Source organism: Myodes glareolus, chromosome 16 (assembly GCF_982192425.1).
Source record: "Myodes glareolus chromosome 16, mMyoGla1.1, whole genome shotgun sequence".
Classification (NCBI taxonomy): Eukaryota; Metazoa; Chordata; class Mammalia; order Rodentia; family Cricetidae; genus Myodes; species Myodes glareolus.
This window is the reverse complement of record NC_142041.1, coordinates 2,271,610-2,276,726: the sequence shown is the minus strand read 5'-3', so window position 1 is coordinate 2,276,726 and position 5,117 is coordinate 2,271,610. Positions and strand designations below refer to the sequence as shown.

General features: G+C 34.3%; 1 non-coding gene across 1 annotated transcript; it reads right to left on the bottom strand.

The window, feature by feature from the left end:
* Positions 1 to 1,214: 1,214 nt before the first annotated feature.
* On the bottom strand, positions 1,215 to 1,322 carry LOC125391448 (U6 spliceosomal RNA). The gene has a single exon (XR_007229134.2). It is a non-coding gene; the product is annotated as a U6 spliceosomal RNA (small nuclear RNA).
* Between the last annotated feature and the right edge of the window lie 3,795 nt (positions 1,323 to 5,117).

Sequence of the window (5,117 nt, the reverse complement as noted above, 5' to 3'; positions counted from 1 at the left end):
ATGAATGGTACATTTATAATGCTTTTGAACAGATCAGTTCAATAATTGGACCTGTAGGACAAGGTCCAGCATTGATAACTGACTGAGAGATAGAGAACATCTGTCTGATATGACAAACTTTAAGGAATCCTTAACCAAATAATGTCAAATATATTCTCCACCATGATATATACAAAAAATTTACTTAACAAGTTGAATATAATTACAATATCAAGAAAAGAATTCCTTGGATAATAATGTGACAGATTTTTAAAAAGTTATGCATGGCCCAAGTGACTTAAGCTATGTTTAACTCTTAGTTTAAAGAACTCTATTCATAGCGTAAGAAGGTCACCGAGGACCTTTTTTTTTTTTTAAGTTCAAGGTGTAGAAGCATCTAGACTATAGTTTTTGTTGTGGCATTTATAGAAGAAGCAGAGAGGTCTTTAACTAGAGTATGGCAAATGGAAACAAAAAGTCTCCATTTCAAGAACAAATATAAATAAGAAAGACTTGTTGGAGACCAGCTTCAAAAGCACATCACTTATCAAGGTAGGAGTATGTAGATTAGAAAATTAAAGAAAATAAAGACACGAGTGAAAATAATAAAACAGAAACATGGGATAGTACCAGGAGGGAGTTCCAGTGAATATTGAAGTCACCTGAGTTTAATTTCCTTTTGCTTAAAATATTCCTGACCCTAAAGATAGGAGTATGATTAAAAACAGCATTGACATGATACAAGGAAATGAAGAGTCCAGTTGAAGGATTGCAGGCTATATATTTAACTAAATAGTCTTCCCAGAACAAGCCAAGTAACACTCACACGCTAGACCAAAACATTCTGTAGGCACAACCCTTCCTGTGTGGAATCCATAGTTACCCCCCTAAGTGAGTAGGAACCTAGTTAGATCCTTAGACTTTTGTTTGAGGTGGAAACATATCTTCTTAATACCAGAAATACTACTTCTGGATATTAGCCACATGTGTTGCTAATAATAATAATCTCTCAATAATCTTGAGAGAGCAGAAGTAAGATTGAACTCTCTGACCTTTATTCAAGATAGAATGGACTCAAACTATGGGCCCTGGCAAAGACTGTATAAATCAGACAGATGAGTCTTAAGTAATTAATGTGTGAAGATAAGTAACAAAAAGAAGTAACCAACACCTCTATGTAATGCTAATAATCACAATAAAACAATTTTTGCTGAAGTGTATAGTCTTTACCTTTTTATGGCTGCGACCAAATGTCATAAAAATAGTTTTCTTGTACAGGGGTCATGCTAATCTTCTCTGTCTTGTTCCAATTTTAGTTATGTGCTGCGGAGTAAATTGAGAGCTTGGAGACTTGGGGGAGGACTGAAAGGGAGGGGAGAGGCAGGGAGGGGAACAGAGAAAAACGTAGAGCTCAATAAAAATAAAAGAAATTAGTTTTCTTAGAAGAACAATTTATTTTGGTCCACATTGAGACATTCATATTTTATTCTTAAGAATTTTATACAATGTATTTTTATTTTCTTATTTACTTTTCCCTCATGTTCCATTTGCCCCATCTTCTCCCCTCTACCCACAAACCCCAGTATACCCAGGACATCCCATCTATTTCTTCTTCCCAGGGAGATCCAAGCATCCCTCTTAGGATCTTCATTGTTATGTTGCTTCTCTGGGGCTGAGGACTGCAGCCTGGTTATCCTTTGCTTTACATTTAATATCCACTTATGAGTGAAAATATACCATGTCTGTCTTTCCGGAAATGGGTTGCCTCACGCAGGATGTTGTTTTCTAGTCATTTTTTTAGTGCTATGAAATTTCCTCTTAATACTGCTTTCATAGTGTCCCATAAGTTTAGGCATGTTGTGGATTCATTTTCTTTTAATTATAGGAAGTTTTTAATTTCTTTCTTTATTCATTCCTTGCCACTTTGGTGGGTCAATTGAGAGTTGTTCAGTTTTAATGAATATTTTTATGACCAAGATTGTGGTCAATTTTAGAGAAATTTCTATTAAGTGCAGAGAAAAAGGTATACTCACTTGTGTTTGGGTGAAATGTTCTGTTGATGTCTATTAAGTCCACTTGGGTCATGACATCTGTTAGTTCCCTTGTTTCTCTGTTAAGTTTCTGTCTGGCAGACATGTCCATTGGTGAGAGTGGAGTGTTGAAGTCTCCCACTATTAATGTGTAGGATTTGAGGTTTGATTTAAACTTTATTAATTTTTTTGTTTACAAATGTGAATGTCCTTGTATTTGGGACATAGATGTTCAGAATTTAAACTTAATCTTGATGGAATTTTTTCTTTGATGAATATGAAATGTCCTCTGTCTCTTTTGATTAATTTTACTTTGAAGTATATTTTGTTAGGTATTATGATAGCTACACTTGCTTTCTTCTTAGGTCCATTTGATTGGAAAATCTTTTCCGAATCCTTTACTCTGAGGCAATGTTTGTCTTTGAAGTTGAGGTGTGTTTCAACTCTGCAGCAGAAGGATGGATTCAAAGATCTAACCTGTGTCTTTATATTAGTGAATCAAATCCATCTCAGGAACATTAGACAGTTCTTGATACATAAATACATGCTCCACAGATGTCTGAACTGGTTGTATTTATTTGTTATTTTTATTCATTTATTTAGACTATTTTCTGTTCATTTATATGTATATATATGTATATGTTTGTATGTATGTATATATATAATATTATAGTATTTTTTCCTGAAAATAAACAAATGCATATGTGTAGTGATGATTATAGAAGGATAGATGAATTCAGATGTGGGAACACAATGGATACTTGCTAATATAGAGTATCCTAAATTTGAAAACATTTATTTACTTTAAAGTATGAATATCATATAGTTTTTATGTAAGAATCTTAAGCTATATTCTAAATGCCTAATGCTGAGATTCTAATCTAATGGCACCTGCCGAGAAAAGACATGTGGGACATTTGTTTGTACATAGTCCTAACATACTGAAATCCCTACCAGTTGCTTTATTCAAGAATTCCATGAAGAAAAGCAAAGGAGCAGATTGCACCTTAGAAGCAAGTTTCTCTAGTTGCCTTGAATTGTTCGTCATTCATACCCAACTTCTCACTCTTTCCTAACACTTCCCCACCCTTGGCTGAGAAATAATTCTTCTGAACGTTCCTTAAATAATGAAGGTCAAACTAAAACACTAAAGAAAGCCGAAAAAATAAAACTGTAGAGAACCCGGGAGAGGGTTCAATTCTTCTTATCCTGCTGATAGATTCTTGAATAGGTCCACGGTTAAACTAATATTTTCTTCTTTCTATTCTGCCTGTGCAATAAAACAGGACTATACTCTATCTTTGTATAGGTTTTAGCACTTAATTTACTAAATAAACTCAGAAGTCTGTCTCTTTGGGCAAACGGAATGCGTCTACTAAGGGTTTGGATGTTTCAAACGCTGCAAAGCGTAGCCCATCAGTTCCCAAATGTGTCAAATACATCACAGAGAGGACTCGTTTGGAGGAATTATCCCTTAAGAAATACTGTTCCAACTTTTCGTTTTGGTCCTAAAGTTCCTCCTCGCTTTTAAAAGTTCTCATTTTACGGCAAGAGCGGTGGCTACCAGGTCCAAAGTGATTTCTGTTCTTTCAGTGGCCTGGCATTAGCCTGCCCGCAACCAGGTCAAGATGACTTACAACCTCCTGCAATTCCAGCTTCATAGCACTCAGGCCGCCTTCTGATCTCCTTGGGCACCGGGCACCATACACATGAACACTGAATTAAAAGATGATAAATCTTTTTTTTCTAGAATGCTCTGATTTTTATGTGTATTGAAAAGTCAGCTGCATTTTGTTATTAAACTAAATAGCACTATTGATAAGAAAGAAATGATCCTTAATAACCTCCCATTTTCCTATTCACATTTTCATGGAAATCATCTAGAGGTTTGCCAATAAAGCTTTAGAAGAGAGATTTTATTTGAAATCACAAATAGAAATCTAACTTTACTAAAATGTGAGTGATGGTCAAATGCTATTTTGTAATGCAGTGCACTTTTTTATGTGACCTCCAAAGGAATGGTCTCCTGGCAACCTTCGGAAGGAAGGGAATTGGAGATACCTTTCTTCCTTGAGATAGTTGTGCCTGGATCTTCTTTCCATCACCGCTTTGCTGCTCTGAACTGTTGCCTGAGCATTAGGGAGACTATTATTTACCTGGAAAATGTATTCCCCTTTGTATTCTTGAATATTAAGAAGAAATACTTTGAGTACTAACAAAATATCAAAAGATTACATTAAAGTAAAGTAGCAAATACCTAGCACTTACAAACATAGAACGAAAGGCAATTTTAATTTTCAAAAATATAGAGAACTAGGAAGTATTATTAGCATCAGGATGTAAAAGTGGGGAAAAGTGAGACCAATAAGAAAGTTCAAAAATGAAATACACATCGACACGTAAGTAAGGAGAGACTCCTTATTGCTGGTTCAGTGCCTCAGGAGAACATCCACCAGAGAAGTGCAGTAAGACTCAGAGGTTGGTGGTTTCCCTGCTCTGTTTTCCCCCAATGATGAAAGAATGAGTTAGATTTGAGAGTGAGTGCAGATGCACAGAGCATTGGCAGTTCAACTATCATAAAATGTTTTATTTCCAAACTTGTATTCAATTAACATATTTTACTTCTTTAGAATATTGTTGTCTTAAATATTATCAATGAATAAACTAAATTATATCTAGACATCTAGCCCTGCCTCTGAGTATATATAAAGAAATTCAATGGAAATATAAGAAAAGAAGAAAATATTGTATACTTATGTTTCATCATTAGTTATAGTTCTAAAAGGTTTCCATAAGTAAAACATTGCTAATTATTTTTTATTATAAATTGACCTAGGTATTTTTAAAGGTTTTTTTTTAAAAGTTGTTACCTTTATTTACTTATTTTGGGGTCTGCGAACATGTTTGTTATGGTATTATTGTGACCATTAAGAGGAAAACATATGGGAGTATGTTTTTTTCTAAAATGTAGTTCCCATGGATAACAGAATTCAAGTTTTCAGATTTGGTAGTAAGTGACTTTTTCTGATAATCCATCTTCCTAGACCTGACATAAGTACTTCGGAAATTATATTTATTGACAAATGAGAAATATGTATTGTCCTGTAA